Below are 22,336 nucleotides of genomic sequence, written 5' to 3'. Positions count from 1 at the left end.
CAAGGCCTGGAGTCAGTAATGGGTAAGCAGTTTAGATAAGCATCAGGACAAATCAGATTTAACAAACAGAGTCGGCATCAGTGAGAAAAACTACTTGCCATGATTCTTGCTCAAAGGCACTATTGGGGACGCACCATTAGTATTCAGGCCACTATAGGTAATGTCTCCAAAAATAATAAGGCAATATTACCATTGCAGCACTATTGCTATTGGGGCCATTAAGGGGACGCACTGCTACTATTGAGTCCATTGGGGCCATTAAGGGGGGCACTATTGCTTTTGGAGCCATTAAGTGGGCGCACTATTACAATTGGGGTCATTAGGGGCTAACCTGTTGGAACCGGAATACCTTTGTAAAACATTACCAAGGTTAAAATATAAATATCCTCTACACACCCTCCCTCCCTATCCCATAAAACCCATTACCTCCCACCACCCCCCTCCCTATCCCACAAACCCCACCACCTCCCTCCCTATCCCAAAAACCCCCACCACCCCCCTCCCTATCCCACAAACCCTCACCACCTCCCTCCCTATCCCACAAACCCCCACAACCCCCCTCCCTATCCCACAAAGCCCCACGACCTCCCTCCCTATCCCACAAACCCCGACAACCCCCCTCCCTATCCCACAAACCCCCACCACCTCCCTCCCTATCCCACAAACCCCGCCCCTCTCCCATATAACCTCTCGAACATAACTTTTAAAATTTTTCAAACACATTTTCTATAATGCTAAATTCCTCTAACATTTTTGTGTTCGGAATTGCCTGTTTAGCAATTGCACTACCACAGCCAGACTTGGCGCTGGCTACTCTGGGTAGCAGAGGCTAGGGATCGCAAGTTTTCACCCTTTAACCCCTGTACAGGGATCTGGACTTCGCTGCTACGAATCCCTAGGTTGCATCTCCAGAGTAGTCGCTGACTGGTGGAGTAAGCAGGCAATAAGGAAAACCACAAGCCCTGGAGTCAGTAATGGGTAAGCAGTTTAGATAAGCATCAGGACAAATCAGATTTAACAAACAGAGTCGGCATCAGTGAGAAAAACTACTTGCCATGATTGTTGCTCAAAGGCACTATTGGGGACGCACCATTAGTATTCAGGCCACTATAGGTAATGTCTCCAAAAATAATAAGGCAATATTACCATTGCAGCACTATTGCTATTGGGGCCATTAAGGGGACGCACTGCTACTATTGAGTCCATTGGGGCCATTAAGGGGGGCACTATTGCTTTTGGAGCCATTAAGTGGGCGCACTATTGCAATTGGGGTCATTAGGGGCTAACCTGTTGCAACCGCAATACCTTTTTAAAACATTACCAAGTTTAAAAAATAAATATCCCATACACACCCTCCCTCCCAATCCCATAAAACCCCACTACCTCCCACCACCCCCCTCCCTATCCCACAAACCCTCACCACCTCCCTCCCTATCCCACAAACCCCCACATCCCCCCTCCCTATCCCACAAACCCCCACCACCTCCCTCCCTATCCCACAAACCCCGACAACCCCCCTCCCTATCCCACAAACCCCTACCACCTCCCTCCCTATCCCACAAACCCCGCCCCTCTCCCATATAACCTCTCGAACGTAACTTTTAAAATTTTTCAAACACATTTTCTATAATGCTAAATTCCTCTAACATTTTTGTGTTCGGAATTGCCTGTTTAGCAATTGCACTACCACAGCCAGACTTGGCGCTGGCTACTCTGGGTAGCAGCGGCTAGGGATCGCAAGTTTTCATCCTTTAATCCCTGTACAGGGATCTGGACTTCGCTGCTACGAATCCCTAGGTTGCATCTCCAGAGTAGTCGCTGACTGGTGGAGTAAGCAGGCAATAAGGAAAACAACAAGCCCTGGAGTCAGTAATGGGTAAGCAGTTTAGATAAGCATCAGGACAAATCAGATTTAACAAACAGAGTCGGCATCAGTGAGAAAAACTACTTGCCATGATTCTTGCTCAAAGGCACTATTGGGGACGCACCATTAGTATTCAGGCCACTATAGGTAATGTCTCCAAAAATAATAAGGCAATATTACCATTGCAGCACTATTGCTATTGGGGCCATTAAGGGGACGCACTGCTACTATTGAGTCCATTGGGGCCATTAAGGGGGGCACTATTGCTTTTGGAGCCATTAAGTGGGCGCACTATTACAATTGGGGTCATTAGGGGCTAACCTGTTGGAACCGGAATACCTTTGTAAAATATTACCAAGTTTAAAATATAAATATCCTCTACACACCTTCCCTCCCTATCTCATAAAACCCCATTACCTCCCACCACCCCGCTCCCTATCCCACAAACCCCCACAACCCCCCTCCCTATCCCACAAACCCCCACCACCTCGCTCCCTATCCCACAAACCCCACCCCTCTGCCATATAACCTCTCGAACATAACTTTTAAAATTTTTCAAACACATTTTCTATAATGCTAAATTCCTCTAACATTTTTGTGTTCGGAATTGCCTGTTTAGCAATTGCACTACCACAGCCAGACTTGGCGCTGGCTACTCTGGGTAGCAGAGGCTAGGGATCGCAAGTTTTCACCCTTTAACCCCTGTACAGGGATCTGGACTTCGCTGCTACGAATCCCTAGGTTGCATCTCCAGAGTAGTCGCTGACTGCTGGAGTAAGCAGGCAATAAGGAAAACAACAAGCCCTGGAGTCAGTAATGGGTAATCAATTTAGATAAGCATCAGGACAAATCAGATTTAACAAACAGAGTCGGCATCAGTGAGAAAAACTACTTGCCATGATTGTTGCTCAAAGGCACTATTGGGGACGCACCATTAGTATTCAGGCCACTATAGGTAATGTCTCCAAAAATAATAAGGCAATATTACCATTGCAGCACTATTGCTATTGGGGCCAATAAGGGGACGCACTGCTACTATTGAGTCCATTGGGGCCATTAAGGGTGGCACTATTTCTTTTGGAGCCATTAAGTGGGCGCACTATTACAATTGGGGTCATTAGGGGCTAACCTGTTAGAACCGGAATACCTTTTTAAAACATTACCAAGTTTAAAATATAAATATCCTCTACACACCCTCCCTCCCTATCCCATAAAACCCCATTACCTCCCACCACCCCCCTCCCTATCCCACAAACCCCACCACCTCCCTCCCTATCCCAAAAACCCCCACAACCCCCCTCCCTATCCCACAAACCCCCACCACCTCCCTCCCTATCCCACAAACCCCACCCCTCTCCCATATAACCTCTCGAACATAATTTTTCAAACACATTTTCTATAATGCTAAATTCCTCTAACATTTTTGTGTTCGGAATTGCCTGTTTAGCAATTGCACTACCACAGCCAGACTTGGCGCTGGCTACTCGGGGTAGCAGAGGCTAGGGATCGCAAGTTTTCACCCTTTAACCCCTGTACAGGGATCTGGACTTCGCTGCTACGAATCCCTAGGTTGCATCTCCAGAGTAGTCGCTGGCTGGTGGAGTAAGCAGGCAATAAGGAAAACAACAAGCCCTGGAGTCACTAATGGGTAATCAGTTTAGATAAGCATCAGGACAAATCAGATTTAACAAACAGAGTCGGCATCAGTGAGAAAAACTATTTGCCATGATTGTTGCTCAAAGGCACTATTGGGGACGCACCATTAGTATTCAGGCCACTATAGGTAATGTCTTCAAAAATAATAAGGCAATATTACCATTGCAGCACTATTGCTATTGGGGCCATTAAGGGGACGCACTGCTACTATTGAGTCCATTGGGGCCATTAAGGGTGGCACTATTGCTTTTGGAGCCATTAAGTGGGCGCACTATTACAATTGGGGTCATTAGGGGCTAACCTGTTGGAACCGGAATACCTTTTTAAAACATTACCAAGTTTAAAATATAAATATCCTCTACATACCCTCCCTCCCTATCCCATAAAACCCCATTACCTCCCCCCACCCCGCTCCCTATCCCACAAACCCCACCACCTCTCTCCCTATCCCAAAAACCCCCACAACCCCCTCCCTATCCCACAAACCCCCACCACCTCGCTCCCTATCCCACAAACCCTCACCACCTCCCTCCCTATCCCACAAACACCCCTCCCTATCCCACAAACCCCCACCACCTCCCTCCCTATCCCACAAACCCCGACAACCCCCCTCCCTATCCCACAAACCCCCACCACCTCCCTCCCTATCCCACAAACCCTGCCCCTCTCCCATATACCTCTCGAACATTACTTTTAAAATTTTTCAAACACATTTTCTATAATGCTAAATTCCTCTAACATTTTTGTGTTCGGAATTGCCTGTTTAGCAATTGCACTACCACAGCCAGACTTGGCGCTGGCTACTCTGGGTAGCAGAGGCTAGGGATCGCAAGTTTTCACCCTTTAACCCCTGTACAGGGATCTGGACTTCGCTGCTACGAATCCCTAGGTTGCATCTCCAGAGTAGTCGCTGACTGGTGGAGTAAGCAGGCAATAAGGAAAACAACAAGCCCTGGAGTCAGTAATGGGTAACCCCCACCACCTCGCTCCCTATCCCACAAACCCCACCCCTCGACCATATAACCTCTCGAACCTAACTTTTAAAATTTTACAAACACATTTTCTATAATGCTAAATTCCTCTAACATTTTTGTGTTCGGAATTGCCTGTTTAGCAATAGCACTACCACAGCCAGACTTGACGCTGGCTACTCTGGGTAGCAGAGGCTAGGGATCGCAAGTTTTCACCCTTTAACCCCTGTACAGGGATCTGGACTTCGCTGCCACGAATCCCTAGGTTGCATCTCCAGAGTAGTCGCTGACTGGTGGAGTAAGCAGGCAATAAGGAAAACAACAAGCCCTGGAGTCACTAATGGGTAATCAGTTTAGATAAGCATCAGGACAAATCAGATTTAACAAACAGTCGGCATCAGTGAGAAAAACTACTTGCCATGATTGTTGCTCAAAGGCACTATTGGGGACGCACCATTAGTATTCAGGCCACTATAGGTAATGTCTCCAAAAATAATAAGGCAATATTACCATTGCAGCACTATTGCTATTGGGGCCATTAAGGGAACGCACTGCTACAATTGAGTCCATTGGGGCCATTAAGGGTGGCACTATTTCTTTTGGAGCCATTAAGTGGGTGCACTATTAAAATTGGGGTCATTAGGGGCTAACCTGTTGGAACCGGAATACCTTTTTAAAACATTGCCAAGTTTAAAATATAAATATCCTCTACACACCCTCCCTCCCTATCCCATAAAACCCCATTACCTCCCCCCACCCCGCTCCCTATCCCACAAACCCCACCACCCCCCTCCCTATCCCACAAACCCCCACCACCCCCCTCCCTATCCCACAAACCCCCACCACCTCCCTCCCTATCCCACAAACCCCACCCCTCTCCCATATAACCTCTCGAACATAACTTTTAAAATTTTTCAAACACATTTTCTATAATTCTAAATTCCACTAACATTTTTGTGTTCGGAATTGCCTGTTTAGCAATTGCACTACCACAGCCAGACTTGGCGCTGGCTACTCTGGGTAGCAGAGGCTAGGGATCGCAAGTTTTCACCCTTTAACCCCTGTACAGGGATCTGGACTTCGCTGCTACGAATCCCTAGGTTGCATCTCCAGAGTAGTCGCTGACTGGTGGAGTAAGCAGGCAATAAGGAAAACAACAAGCCCTGGAGTCAGTAATGGGTAAGCAGTTTAGATAAGCATCAGGACAAATCAGATTTAACAAACAGAGTCGGCATCAGTGAGAAAAACTACTTGCCATGATTCTTGCTCAAAGGCACTATTGGGGACGCACCATTAGTATTCAGGCCACTATAGGTAATGTCTCCAAAAATAATAAGGCAATATTACCATTGCAGCACTATTGCTATTGGGGCCATTAAGGGGACGCACTGCTACTATTGAGTCCATTGGGGCCATTAAGGGGGGCACTATTGCTTTTGGAGCCATTAAGTGGGCGCACTATTACAATTGGGGTCATTAGGGGCTAACCTGTTGGAACCGGAATACCTTTGTAAAACATTACCAAGGTTAAAATATAAATATCCTCTACACACCCTCCCTCCCTATCCCATAAAACCCATTACCTCCCACCACCCCCCTCCCTATCCCACAAACCCCACCACCTCCCTCCCTATCCCAAAAACCCCCACCACCCCTCTCCCTATCCCACAAACCCTCACCACCTCCCTCCCTATCCCACAAACCCCCACAACCCCCCTCCCTATCCCACAAAGCCCCACGACCTCCCTCCCTATCCCACAAACCCCGACAACCCCCCTCCCTATCCCACAAACCCCCACCACCTCCCTCCCTATCCCACAAACCCCGCCCCTCTCCCATATAACCTCTCGAACATAACTTTTAAAATTTTTCAAACACATTTTCTATAATGCTATATTCCTCTAACATTTTTGTGTTCGGAATTGCCTGTTTAGCAATTGCACTACCACAGCCAGACTTGGCGCTGGCTACTCTGGGTAGCAGAGGCTAGGGATCGCAAGTTTTCACCCTTTAACCCCTGTACAGGGATCTGGACTTCGCTGCTACGAATCCCTAGGTTGCATCTCCAGAGTAGTCGCTGACTGGTGGAGTAAGCAGGCAATAAGGAAAACCACAAGCCCTGGAGTCAGTAATGGGTAAGCAGTTTAGATAAGCATCAGGACAAATCAGATTTAACAAACAGAGTCGGCATCAGTGAGAAAAACTACTTGCCATGATTGTTGCTCAAAGGCACTATTGGGGACGCACCATTAGTATTCAGGCCACTATAGGTAATGTCTCCAAAAATAATAAGGCAATATTACCATTGCAGCACTATTGCTATTGGGGCCATTAAGGGGACGCACTGCTACTATTGAGTCCATTGGGGCCATTAAGGGGGGCACTATTGCTTTTGGAGCCATTAAGTGGGCGCACTATTGCAATTGGGGTCATTAGGGGCTAACCTGTTGCAACCGCAATACCTTTTTAAAACATTACCAAGTTTAAAAAATAAACATCCCATACACACCCTCCCTCCCAATCCCATAAAACCCCACTACCTCCCACCACCCCCCTCCCTATCCCACAAACCCTCACCACCTCCCTCCCTATCCCACAAACCCCCACAACCCCCCTCTCTATCCCACAACCCCCCTCCCTATCCCACAAACCCCCACCACCTCCCTCCCTATCCCACAAACCCCGACAACCCCCCTCCCTATCCCACAAACCCCTACCACCTCCCTCCCTATCCCACAAACCCCGCCCCTCTCCCATATAACCTCTCGAACGTAACTTTTAAAATTTTTCAAACACATTTTCTATAATGCTAAATTCCTCTAACATTTTTGTGTTCGGAATTGCCTGTTTAGCAATTGCACTACCACAGCCAGACTTGGCGCTGGCTACTCTGGGTAGCAGAGGCTAGGGATCGCAAGTTTTCACCCTTTAACCCCTGTACAGGGATCTGGACTTCGCTGCTATGAATCCCTAGGTTGCATCTCCAGAGTAGTCGCTGACTGGTGGAATAAGCAGGCAATAAGGAAAACAACAAGCCCTGGAGTCACTAATGGGTAAACAGTTTAGATAAGCATCAGGACAAATCAGATTTAACAAACAGAGTCGGCATCAGTGAGAAAAACTATTTGCCATGATTGTTGCTCAAAGGCACTATTGGGGACGCACCATTAGTATTCAGGCCACTATAGGTAATGTCTCCAAAAATAATAAGGCAATATTACCATTGCAGCACTATTGCTATTGGGGCCATTAAGGGGACGCACTGCTACTATTGAGTCCATTGGGGCCATTAAGGGTGGCACTATTGCTTTTGGAGCCATTAAGTGGGCGCACTATTACAATTGGGGTCATTAGGGGCTAACCTGTTGGAACCGGAATACCTTTTTAAAACATTACCAAGTTTAAAATATAAATATCCTCTACACACCCTCCCTCCCTATCCTATAAAACCCCATTACCTCCCACTACCCCCCTCCCTATCCCACAAACCCCACCACCTCCCTCCCTATCCCAAAAACCCCCACAACCCCCCTCCCTATCCCACAAACCCCCACAACCCCCCTCCCTATCCCACAAACCCCCACCACCTCCCTCCCTATCCCACAAACCCCACCCCTCTCCCATATAACCTCTCGAACATAACTTTTAAAATTTTTCAAACACATTTTCTATAATGCTAAATTCCACTAACATTTTTGTGTTCGGAATTGCCTGTTTAGCAATTGCACTACCACAGCCAGACTTGGCGCTGGCTACTCTGGGTAGCAGAGGCTAGGGATCGCAAGTTTTCACCCTTTAACCCCTGTACAGGGATCTGGACTTCGCTGCTACGAATCCCTAGGTTGCATCTCCAGAGTAGTCGCTGACTGGTGGAGTAAGCAGGCAATAAGGAAAACAACAAGCCCTGGAGTCAGTAATGGGTAAGCAGTTTAGATAAGCATCAGGACAAATCAGATTTAACAAACAGAGTCGGCATCAGTGAGAAAAACTACTTGCCATGATTCTTGCTCAAAGGCACTATTGGGGACGCACCATTAGTATTCAGACCAGTATAGGTAATGTCTCCAAAAATAATAAGGCAATATTACCATTGCAGCACTATTGCTATTGGGGCCATTAAGGGGATGCACTGCTACTATTGAGTCCATTGGGGCCATTAAGGGGGGCACTATTGCTTTTGGAGCCATTAAGTGGGCGCACTATTACAATTGGGGTCATTAGGGGCTAACCTGTTGGAACCGGAATACCTTTGTAAAACATTACCAAGTTTAAAATATAAATATCCTCTACACACCTTCCCTCCCTATCCCATAAAACCCCATTACCTCCCACCACCCCGCTCCCTATCCCACAAACCCCCACAACCCCCCTCCCTATCCCAAAAACCCCCACAACCCCCCTCCCTATCCCACAAACCCCCACCACCTCCCTCCCTATCCCACAAACCCCACCCCTCTCCCATATAACCTCTCGAACATAATTTTTCAACCACATTTTCTATAATGCTAAATTCCTCTAACATTTTTGTGTTCGGAATTGCCTGTTTAGCAATTGCACTACCACAGCCAGACTTGGCGCTGGCTACTCTGGGTAGCAGAGGCTAGGGATCGCAAGTTTTCACCCTTTAACCCCTGTACAGGGATCTGGACTTCGCTGCTACGAATCCCTAGGTTGCATCTCCAGAGTAGTCGCTGACTGGTGGAGTAAGCAGACAATAAGGAAAACAACAAGCCCTGGAGTCAGTAATGGGTAATCAGTTTAGATAAGCATCAGGACAAATCAGATTTAACAAACAGAGTCGGCATCAGTGAGAAAAACTACTTGCCATGATTGTTGCTCAAAGGCACTATTGGGGACGCACCATTAGTATTCAGGCCACTATAGGTAATGTCTCCAAAAATAATAAGGCAATATTACCATAGCAGCACTATTGCTATTGGGGCCATTAAGGGGACGCACTGCTACTATTGAGTCCATTGGGGCCATTAAGGGGGGAACTATTGCTTTTGGAGCCATTAAGTGGGCGCACTATTGCAATTGGGGTCATTAGGGGCTAACCTGTTGCAACCGGAATACCTTTTTAAAACATTACCACGTTTAAAAAATAAATATCCCATACACACCCTCCCTCCCTATCCCATAAAACCCCATTACCTCCCACCACCCCCCTCCCTATCCCAAAAACCCCCACAACCCCCCTCCCTATCCCACAAACCCCCACAACCCCCCTCCCTATCCCACAAACCCCCACCACCTCCCTCCCTATCCCACAAACCCCACCCCTCTCCCATATAACCTCTCGAACATAACTTTTAAAATTTTTCAAACACATTTTCTATAATGCTAAATTCCACTAACATTTTTGTGTTCGGAATTGCCTGTTTAGCAATTGCACTACCACAGCCAGACTTGGCGCTGGCTACTCTGGGTAGCAGCGGCTAGGGATCGCAAGTTTTCACCCTTTAACCCCTGTACAGGGATCTGGACTTCGCTGCTACGAATCCCTAGGTTGCATCTCCAGAGTAGTCGCTGACTGGTGGAGTAAGCAGGCAATAAGGAAAACAACAAGCCCTGGAGTCAGTAATGGGTAAGCAGTTTAGATAAGCATCAGGACAAATCAGATTTAACAAACAGAGTCGGCATCAGTGAGAAAAACTACTTGCCATGATTGTTGCTCAAAGGCACTATTGGGGACGCACCATTAGTATTCAGGCCACTATAGGTAATGTCTCCAAAAATAATAAGGCAATATTACCATTGCAGCACTATTGCTATTGGGGCCATTAAGGGGACGCACTGCTACTATTGAGTCCATTGGGGCCATTAAGGGGGGCACTATTGCTTTTGGAGCCATTAAGTGGGCGCACTATTACAATTGGGGTCATTAGGGGCTAACCTGTTGGAACCGGAATACCTTTGTAAAACATTACCAAGTTTAAAATATAAATATCCTCTACACACCTTCCCTCCCTATCCCATAAAACCCCATTACCTCCCACCACCCCGCTCCCTATCCCACAAACCCCCACAACCCCCCTCCCTATCCCACAAACCCCCACCACCTCCCTCCCTATCCCACAAACCCCACCCCTCTCCCATATAACCTCTCGAACATAACTTTTAAAATTTTTCAAACACATTTTCTATAATGCTAAATTCCTCTAACATTTTTGTGTTCGGAATTGCCTGTTTAGCAATTGCACTACCACAGCCAGACTTGGCGCTGGCTACTCGGGGTAGCAGAGGCTAGGGATCGCAAGTTTTCACCCTTTAACCCCTGTACAGGGATCTGGACTTCGCTGCTACGAATCCCTAGGTTGCATCTCCAGAGTAGTCGCTGGCTGGTGGAGTAAGCAGGCAATAAGGAAAACAACAAGCCCTGGAGTCACTAATGGGTAATCAGTTTAGATAAGCATCAGGACAAATCAGATTTAACAAACAGAGTCGGCATCAGTGAGAAAAACTATTTGCCATGATTGTTGCTCAAAGGCACTATTGGGGACGCACCATTAGTATTCAGGCCACTATAGGTAATGTCTTCAAAAATAATAAGGCAATATTACCATTGCAGCACTATTGCTATTGGGGCCATTAAGGGGACGCACTGCTACTATTGAGTCCATTGGGGCCATTAAAGGTGGCACTATTGCTTTTGGAGCCATTAAGTGGGCGCACTATTACAATTGGGGTCATTAGGGGCTAACCTGTTGGAACCGGAATACCTTTTTAAAACATTACCAAGTTTAAAATATAAATATCCTCTACATACCCTCCCTATCCCATAAAACCCCATTACCTCCCCCCACCCCGCTCCCTATCCCACAAACCCCACCACCTCTCTCCCTATCCCAAAAACCCCCACAACCCCCTCCCTATCCCACAAACCCCCACCACCTCGCTCCCTATCCCACAAACCCCACCACCTCCCTCCCTATCCCACAAACCCTCACCACCTCCCTCCCTATCCCACAAACCCCCCTCCCTATCCCACAAACCCCCACCACCTCCCTCCCTATCCCACAAACCCCGACAACCCCCCTCCCTATCCCACAAACCCCCATCACCTCCCTCCCTATCCCACAAACCCTGCCCCTCTCCCATATACCTCTCGAACATTACTTTTAAAATTTTTCAAACACATTTTCTATAATGCTAAATTCCTCTAACATTTTTGTGTTCGGAATTGCCTGTTTAGCAATTGCACTACCACAGCCAGACTTGGCGCTGGCTACTCTGGGTAGCAGAGGCTAGGGATCGCAAGTTTTCACCCTTTAACCCCTGTACAGGGATCTGGACTTCGCTGCTACGAATCCCTAGGTTGCATCTCCAGAGTAGTCGCTGACTGGTGGAGTAAGCAGGCAATAAGGAAAACAACAAGCCCTGGAGTCAGTAATGGGTAACCCCCACCACCTCGCTCCCTATCCCACAAACCCCACCCCTCGACCATATAACCTCTCGAACCTAACTTTTAAAATTTTACAAACACATTTTCTATAATGCTAAATTCCTCTAACATTTTTGTGTTCGGAATTGCCTGTTTAGCAATAGCACTACCACAGCCAGACTTGACGCTGGCTACTCTGGGTAGCAGAGGCTAGGGATCGCAAGTTTTCACCCTTTAACCCCTGTACAGGGATCTGGACTTCGCTGCCACGAATCCCTAGGTTGCATCTCCAGAGTAGTCGCTGACTGGTGGAGTAAGCAGGCAATAAGGAAAACAACAAGCCCTGGAGTCACTAATGGGTAATCAGTTTAGATAAGCATCAGGACAAATCAGATTTAACAAACAGTCGGCATCAGTGAGAAAAACTACTTGCCATGATTGTTGCTCAAAGGCACTATTGGGGACGCACCATTAGTATTCAGGCCACTATAGGTAATGTCTCCAAAAATAATAAGGCAATATTACCATTGCAGCACTATTGCTATTGGGGCCATTAAGGGAACGCACTGCTACAATTGAGTCCATTGGGGCCATTAAGGGTGGCACTATTTCTTTTGGAGCCATTAAGTGGGTGCACTATTAAAATTGGGGTCATTAGGGGCTAACCTGTTGGAACCGGAATACCTTTTTAAAACATTACCAAGTTTAAAATATAAATATCCTCTACACACCCTCCCTCCCTATCCCATAAAACCCCATTACCTCCCCCCACCCCGCTCCCTATCCCACAAACCCCACCACCTCCCTCCCTATCCCAAAAACCCCCACAACCCCCCTCCCTATCCCACAAAGCCCCACCACCTCCCTCCCTATCCCACAAACCCCACCCCTCTCCCATATAACCTCTCGAACATAACTTTTAAAATTTTTCAAACACATTTTCTATAATGCTAAATTCCTCTAACATTTTTGTGTTCGGAATTGCCTGTTTAGCAATTGCACTACCACAGCCAGACTTGGCGCTGGCTACTCTGGGTAGCAGAGGCTAGGGATCGCAAGTTTTCACCCTTTAACCCCTGTACAGGGATCTGGACTTCGCTGCTACGAATCCCTAGGTTGCATCTCCAGAGTAGTCGCTGACTGGTGGAGTAAGCAGGCAATGAGGAAAACAACAAGCCCTGCAGTCAGTAATGGGTAATCAGTTTAGATAAGCATCAGGACAAATCAGATTTAACAAACAGAGTCGGCATCAGTGAGAAAAACTATTTGCCATGATTGTTGCTCAAAGGCACTATTGGGGACGCACCATTAGTATTCAGGCCACTATAGGTAATGTCTCCAAAAATAATAAGGCAATATTACCATTGCAGCATTATTGCTATTGGGGCCATTAAGGGGACGCACTGCTACTATTGAGTCCATTTGGGCCACTAAGGGGGGCACTATTGCTTTTGGAGCCATTAAGTGGGCGCACTAGTACAATTGGGGTCATTAGGGGCTAACCTGTTGGAACCGGAATACTTTTTTAAAACATTACCAAGGTTAAAATATAAATATCCTCTACACACCCTCCCTCCCTATCCCATAAAACCCATTACCTCCCACCACCCCCCTCCCTATCCCACAAACCCCACCACCTCCCTCCCTATCCCACAAACCCCCACAACCCCCCTCCCTATCCCACAAACCCCCACCACCTCCCTCCCTATCCCACAAACCCCGACAACCCCCCTCCCTATCCCACAAACCCCTACCACCTCCCTCCCTATCCCACAAACCCCGCCCCTCTCCCATATAACCTCTCGAACCTAAATTTTAAAATTTTTCAAACACATTTTCTATAATGCTAAATTCCTCTAACATTTTTGTGTTCGGAATTGCCTGTTTAGCAATTGCACTACCACAGCCAGACTTGGCGCTGGCTACTCTGGGTAGCAGAGGCTAGGGATCGCAAGTTTTCACCCTTTAACCCCTGTACAGGGATCTGGACTTCGCTGCTATGAATCCCTAGGTTGCATCTCCAGAGTAGTCGCTGACTGGTGGAATAAGCAGGCAATAAGGAAAACAACAAGCCCTGGAGTCACTAATGGGTAAACAGTTTAGATAAGCATCAGGACAAATCAGATTTAACAAACAGAGTCGGCATCAGTGAGAAAAACTATTTGCCATGATTGTTGCTCAAAGGCACTATTGGGGACGCACCATTAGTATTCAGGCCACTATAGGTAATGTCTCCAAAAATAATAAGGCAATATTACCATTGCAGCACTATTGCTATTGGGGCCATTAAGGGGACGCACTGCTACTATTGAGTCCATTGGGGCCATTAAAGGGGTTGTCCCGAGGCAGCAAGTGGGTCTGTACACTTCTGCATGGCCATAATAATGCACTTTGTAATGTACATTGTGCATTAATTATGAGCCATGCAGAAGTTATAAAAAGTTTTATACTTACCTGTTCCGTTGCTGGCGTCCTCGTCTCCATGGTGCCGACTAATTTTCGCCCTCCGATGGCCAAATTAGCCGCGCTTGCGCAGTCCGGGTCTTCTGCAGTCTTCTATGGGGCTCCGTGTAGCTCCGTGTAGCTCCGCCCCGTCACGTGCCGATTCCAGCCAATCAGGAGGCTGGAATCGGCAGTGGACCGCACAGAAGAGCTGCGGTCCACGGAGGAAGAGGCCATCTTCAGCGGTGAGTAGAGAAGTCACCGGAGCGCGGGGATTCAGGTAAGCGCTCCGGTGAGCTTTCTTTACCTCCCTGCATCGGGGTTGTCTCGCGCCGAACGGGGGGGGGGTTGAAAAAAAAAAAAAAACCCGTTTCGGCGCGGGACAACCCCTTTAAGGGTGGCACTATTGCTTTTGGAGCCATTAAGTGGGCGCACTATTACAATTGGGGTCATTAGGGGCTAACCTGTTGGAACCGAAATACCTTTTTAAAACATTACCAAGTTTAAAATATAAATATCCTCTACACACCCTCCCTCCCTATCCCATAAAACCCCATTACCTCCCACCACCCCCCTCCCTATCCCACAAACCCCACCACCTCCCTCCCTATCCCAAAAACCCCCACCACCCCCCTCCCTATCCCACAAACCCCCACCACCCCCCTCCCTATCCCACAAACCCCCACCACCTCCCTCCCTATCCCACAAACCCCACCCCTCTCCCATATAACCTCTCGAACATAACTTTTAAAATTTTTCAAACACATTTTCTATAATTCTAAATTCCACTAACATTTTTGTGTTCGGAATTGCCTGTTTAGCAATTGCACTACCACAGCCAGACTTGGCGCTGGCTACTCTGGGTAGCAGAGGCTAGGGATCGCAAGTTTTCACCCTTTAACCCCTGTACAGGGATCTGGACTTCGCTGCTACGAATCCCTAGGTTGCATCTCCAGAGTAGTCGCTGACTGGTGGAGTAAGCAGGCAATAAGGAAAACAACAAGCCCTGGAGTCAGTAATGGGTAAGCAGTTTAGATAAGCATCAGGACAAATCAGATTTAACAAACAGAGTCGGCATCAGTGAGAAAAACTACTTGCCATGATTGTTGCTCAAAGGCACTATTGGGGACGCACCATTAGTATTCAGGCCACTATAGGTAATGTCTCCAAAAATAATAAGGCAATATTACCATTGCAGCACTATTGCTATTGGGGCCATTAAGGGGACGCACTGCTACTATTGAGTCCATTGGGGCCATTAAGGGGGGCACTATTGCTTTTGGAGCCATTAAGTGGGCGCACTATTACAATTGGGGTCATTAGGGGCTAACCTGTTGGAACCGGAATACCTTTGTAAAACATTACCAAGTTTAAAATATAAATATCCTCTACACACCTTCCCTCCCTATCCCATAAAACCCCATTACCTCCCACCACCCCGCTCCCTATCCCACAAACCCCCACAACCCCCCTCCCTATCCCAAAAACCCCCACAACCCCCCTCCCTATCCCACAAACCCCCACCACCTCCCTCCCTATCCCACAAACCCCACCCCTCTCCCATATAACCTCTCGAACATAATTTTTCAACCACATTTTCTATAATGCTAAATTCCTCTAACATTTTTGTGTTCGGAATTGCCTGTTTAGCAATTGCACTACCACAGCCAGACTTGGCGCTGGCTACTCTGGGTAGCAGAGGCTAGGGATCGCAAGTTTTCACCCTTTAACCCCTGTACAGGGATCTGGACTTCGCTGCTACGAATCCCTAGGTTGCATCTCCAGAGTAGTCGCTGACTGGTGGAGTAAGCAGACAATAAGGAAAACAACAAGCCCTGGAGTCAGTAATGGGTAATCAGTTTAGATAAGCATCAGGACAAATCAGATTTAACAAACAGAGTCGGCATCAGTGAGAAAAACTACTTGCCATGATTGTTGCTCAAAGGCACTATTGGGGACGCACCATTAGTATTCAGGCCACTATAGGTAATGTCTCCAAAAATAATAAGGCAATATTACCATAGCAGCACTATTGCTATTGGGGCCATTAAGGGGACGCACTGCTACTATTGAGTCCATTGGGGCCATTAAGGGGGGAACTATTGCTTTTGGAGCCATTAAGTGGGCGCACTATTGCAATTGGGGTCATTAGGGGCTAACCTGTTGCAACCGGAATACCTTTTTAAAACATTACCACGTTTAAAAAATAAATATCCCATACACACCCTCCCTCCCTATCCCATAAAACCCCATTACCTCCCACCACCCCCCTCCCTATCCCAAAAACCCCCACAACCCCCCTCCCTATCCCACAAACCCCCACAACCCCCCTCCCTATCCCACAAACCCCCACCACCTCCCTCCCTATCCCACAAACCCCACCCCTCTCCCATATAACCTCTCGAACATAACTTTTAAAATTTTTCAAACACATTTTCTATAATGCTAAATTCCACTAACATTTTTGTGTTCGGAATTGCCTGTTTAGCAATTGCACTACCACAGCCAGACTTGGCGCTGGCTACTCTGGGTAGCAGCGGCTAGGGATCGCAAGTTTTCACCCTTTAACCCCTGTACAGGGATCTGGACTTCGCTGCTACGAATCCCTAGGTTGCATCTCCAGAGTAGTCGCTGACTGGTGGAGTAAGCAGGCAATAAGGAAAACAACAAGCCCTGGAGTCAGTAATGGGTAAGCAGTTTAGATAAGCATCAGGACAAATCAGATTTAACAAACAGAGTCGGCATCAGTGAGAAAAACTACTTGCCATGATTGTTGCTCAAAGGCACTATTGGGGACGCACCATTAGTATTCAGGCCACTATAGGTAATGTCTCCAAAAATAATAAGGCAATATTACCATTGCAGCACTATTGCTATTGGGGCCATTAAGGGGACGCACTGCTACTATTGAGTCCATTGGGGCCATTAAGGGGGGCACTATTGCTTTTGGAGCCATTAAGTGGGCGCACTATTACAATTGGGGTCATTAGGGGCTAACCTGTTGGAACCGGAATACCTTTGTAAAACATTACCAAGTTTAAAATATAAATATCCTCTACACACCTTCCCTCCCTATCCCATAAAACCCCATTACCTCCCACCACCCCGCTCCCTATCCCACAAACCCCCACAACCCCCCTCCCTATCCCACAAACCCCCACCACCTCCCTCCCTATCCCACAAACCCCACCCCTCTCCCATATAACCTCTCGAACATAACTTTTAAAATTTTTCAAACACATTTTCTATAATGCTAAATTCCTCTAACATTTTTGTGTTCGGAATTGCCTGTTTAGCAATTGCACTACCACAGCCAGACTTGGCGCTGGCTACTCGGGGTAGCAGAGGCTAGGGATCGCAAGTTTTCACCCTTTAACCCCTGTACAGGGATCTGGACTTCGCTGCTACGAATCCCTAGGTTGCATCTCCAGAGTAGTCGCTGGCTGGTGGAGTAAGCAGGCAATAAGGAAAACAACAAGCCCTGGAGTCACTAATGGGTAATCAGTTTAGATAAGCATCAGGACAAATCAGATTTAACAAACAGAGTCGGCATCAGTGAGAAAAACTATTTGCCATGATTGTTGCTCAAAGGCACTATTGGGGACGCACCATTAGTATTCAGGCCACTATAGGTAATGTCTTCAAAAATAATAAGGCAATATTACCATTGCAGCACTATTGCTATTGGGGCCATTAAGGGGACGCACTGCTACTATTGAGTCCATTGGGGCCATTAAAGGTGGCACTATTGCTTTTGGAGCCATTAAGTGGGCGCACTATTACAATTGGGGTCATTAGGGGCTAACCTGTTGGAACCGGAATACCTTTTTAAAACATTACCAAGTTTAAAATATAAATATCCTCTACATACCCTCCCTATCCCATAAAACCCCATTACCTCCCCCCACCCCGCTCCCTATCCCACAAACCCCACCACCTCTCTCCCTATCCCAAAAACCCCCACAACCCCCTCCCTATCCCACAAACCCCCACCACCTCGCTCCCTATCCCACAAACCCCACCACCTCCCTCCCTATCCCACAAACCCTCACCACCTCCCTCCCTATCCCACAAACCCCCCTCCCTATCCCACAAACCCCCACCACCTCCCTCCCTATCCCACAAACCCCGACAACCCCCCTCCCTATCCCACAAACCCCCATCACCTCCCTCCCTATCCCACAAACCCTGCCCCTCTCCCATATACCTCTCGAACATTACTTTTAAAATTTTTCAAACACATTTTCTATAATGCTAAATTCCTCTAACATTTTTGTGTTCGGAATTGCCTGTTTAGCAATTGCACTACCACAGCCAGACTTGGCGCTGGCTACTCTGGGTAGCAGAGGCTAGGGATCGCAAGTTTTCACCCTTTAACCCCTGTACAGGGATCTGGACTTCGCTGCTACGAATCCCTAGGTTGCATCTCCAGAGTAGTCGCTGACTGGTGGAGTAAGCAGGCAATAAGGAAAACAACAAGCCCTGGAGTCAGTAATGGGTAACCCCCACCACCTCGCTCCCTATCCCACAAACCCCACCCCTCGACCATATAACCTCTCGAACCTAACTTTTAAAATTTTACAAACACATTTTCTATAATGCTAAATTCCTCTAACATTTTTGTGTTCGGAATTGCCTGTTTAGCAATAGCACTACCACAGCCAGACTTGACGCTGGCTACTCTGGGTAGCAGAGGCTAGGGATCGCAAGTTTTCACCCTTTAACCCCTGTACAGGGATCTGGACTTCGCTGCCACGAATCCCTAGGTTGCATCTCCAGAGTAGTCGCTGACTGGTGGAGTAAGCAGGCAATAAGGAAAACAACAAGCCCTGGAGTCACTAATGGGTAATCAGTTTAGATAAGCATCAGGACAAATCAGATTTAACAAACAGTCGGCATCAGTGAGAAAAACTACTTGCCATGATTGTTGCTCAAAGGCACTATTGGGGACGCACCATTAGTATTCAGGCCACTATAGGTAATGTCTCCAAAAATAATAAGGCAATATTACCATTGCAGCACTATTGCTATTGGGGCCATTAAGGGAACGCACTGCTACAATTGAGTCCATTGGGGCCATTAAGGGTGGCACTATTTCTTTTGGAGCCATTAAGTGGGTGCACTATTAAAATTGGGGTCATTAGGGGCTAACCTGTTGGAACCGGAATACCTTTTTAAAACATTACCAAGTTTAAAATATAAATATCCTCTACACACCCTCCCTCCCTATCCCATAAAACCCCATTACCTCCCCCCACCCCGCTCCCTATCCCACAAACCCCACCACCTCCCTCCCTATCCCAAAAACCCCCACAACCCCCCTCCCTATCCCACAAAGCCCCACCACCTCCCTCCCTATCCCACAAACCCCACCCCTCTCCCATATAACCTCTCGAACATAACTTTTAAAATTTTTCAAACACATTTTCTATAATGCTAAATTCCTCTAACATTTTTGTGTTCGGAATTGCCTGTTTAGCAATTGCACTACCACAGCCAGACTTGGCGCTGGCTACTCTGGGTAGCAGAGGCTAGGGATCGCAAGTTTTCACCCTTTAACCCCTGTACAGGGATCTGGACTTCGCTGCTACGAATCCCTAGGTTGCATCTCCAGAGTAGTCGCTGACTGGTGGAGTAAGCAGGCAATGAGGAAAACAACAAGCCCTGCAGTCAGTAATGGGTAATCAGTTTAGATAAGCATCAGGACAAATCAGATTTAACAAACAGAGTCGGCATCAGTGAGAAAAACTATTTGCCATGATTGTTGCTCAAAGGCACTATTGGGGACGCACCATTAGTATTCAGGCCACTATAGGTAATGTCTCCAAAAATAATAAGGCAATATTACCATTGCAGCATTATTGCTATTGGGGCCATTAAGGGGACGCACTGCTACTATTGAGTCCATTTGGGCCACTAAGGGGGGCACTATTGCTTTTGGAGCCATTAAGTGGGCGCACTAGTACAATTGGGGTCATTAGGGGCTAACCTGTTGGAACCGGAATACTTTTTTAAAACATTACCAAGGTTAAAATATAAATATCCTCTACACACCCTCCCTCCCTATCCCATAAAACCCATTACCTCCCACCACCCCCCTCCCTATCCCACAAACCCCACCACCTCCCTCCCTATCCCACAAACCCCCACAACCCCCCTCCCTATCCCACAAACCCCCACCACCTCCCTCCCTATCCCACAAACCCCGACAACCCCCCTCCCTATCCCACAAACCCCTACCACCTCCCTCCCTATCCCACAAACCCCGCCCCTCTCCCATATAACCTCTCGAACCTAAATTTTAAAATTTTTCAAACACATTTTCTATAATGCTAAATTCCTCTAACATTTTTGTGTTCGGAATTGCCTGTTTAGCAATTGCACTACCACAGCCAGACTTGGCGCTGGCTACTCTGGGTAGCAGAGGCTAGGGATCGCAAGTTTTCACCCTTTAACCCCTGTACAGGGATCTGGACTTCGCTGCTATGAATCCCTAGGTTGCATCTCCAGAGTAGTCGCTGACTGGTGGAATAAGCAGGCAATAAGGAAAACAACAAGCCCTGGAGTCACTAATGGGTAAACAGTTTAGATAAGCATCAGGACAAATCAGATTTAACAAACAGAGTCGGCATCAGTGAGAAAAACTATTTGCCATGATTGTTGCTCAAAGGCACTATTGGGGACGCACCATTAGTATTCAGGCCACTATAGGTAATGTCTCCAAAAATAATAAGGCAATATTACCATTGCAGCACTATTGCTATTGGGGCCATTAAGGGGACGCACTGCTACTATTGAGTCCATTGGGGCCATTAAAGGGGTTGTCCCGAGGCAGCAAGTGGGTCTGTACACTTCTGCATGGCCATAATAATGCACTTTGTAATGTACATTGTGCATTAATTATGAGCCATGCAGAAGTTATAAAAAGTTTTATACTTACCTGTTCCGTTGCTGGCGTCCTCGTCTCCATGGTGCCGACTAATTTTCGCCCTCCGATGGCCAAATTAGCCGCGCTTGCGCAGTCCGGGTCTTCTGCAGTCTTCTATGGGGCTCCGTGTAGCTCCGTGTAGCTCCGCCCCGTCACGTGCCGATTCCAGCCAATCAGGAGGCTGGAATCGGCAGTGGACCGCACAGAAGAGCTGCGGTCCACGGAGGAAGAGGCCATCTTCAGCGGTGAGTAGAGAAGTCACCGGAGCGCGGGGATTCAGGTAAGCGCTCCGGTGAGCTTTCTTTACCTCCCTGCATCGGGGTTGTCTCGCGCCGAACGGGGGGGGGGTTGAAAAAAAAAAAAAACCCGTTTCGGCGCGGGACAACCCCTTTAAGGGTGGCACTATTGCTTTTGGAGCCATTAAGTGGGCGCACTATTACAATTGGGGTCATTAGGGGCTAACCTGTTGGAACCGAAATACCTTTTTAAAACATTACCAAGTTTAAAATATAAATATCCTCTACACACCCTCCCTCCCTATCCCATAAAACCCCATTACCTCCCACCACCCCCCTCCCTATCCCACAAACCCCACCACCTCCCTCCCTATCCCAAAAACCCCCACCACCCCCCTCCCTATCCCACAAACCCCCACCACCCCCCTCCCTATCCCACAAACCCCCACCACCTCCCTCCCTATCCCACAAACCCCACCCCTCTCCCATATAACCTCTCGAACATAACTTTTAAAATTTTTCAAACACATTTTCTATAATTCTAAATTCCACTAACATTTTTGTGTTCGGAATTGCCTGTTTAGCAATTGCACTACCACAGCCAGACTTGGCGCTGGCTACTCTGGGTAGCAGAGGCTAGGGATCGCAAGTTTTCACCCTTTAACCCCTGTACAGGGATCTGGACTTCGCTGCTACGAATCCCTAGGTTGCATCTCCAGAGTAGTCGCTGACTGGTGGAGTAAGCAGGCAATAAGGAAAACAACAAGCCCTGGAGTCAGTAATGGGTAAGCAGTTTAGATAAGCATCAGGACAAATCAGATTTAACAAACAGAGTCGGCATCAGTGAGAAAAACT

The sequence above is a fragment of the Eleutherodactylus coqui genome, chromosome 4, assembly GCF_035609145.1.
Source record: "Eleutherodactylus coqui strain aEleCoq1 chromosome 4, aEleCoq1.hap1, whole genome shotgun sequence".
Taxonomy (NCBI): Eukaryota; Metazoa; Chordata; class Amphibia; order Anura; family Eleutherodactylidae; genus Eleutherodactylus; species Eleutherodactylus coqui.
Note: the sequence above shows the minus strand (reverse complement) of the source record.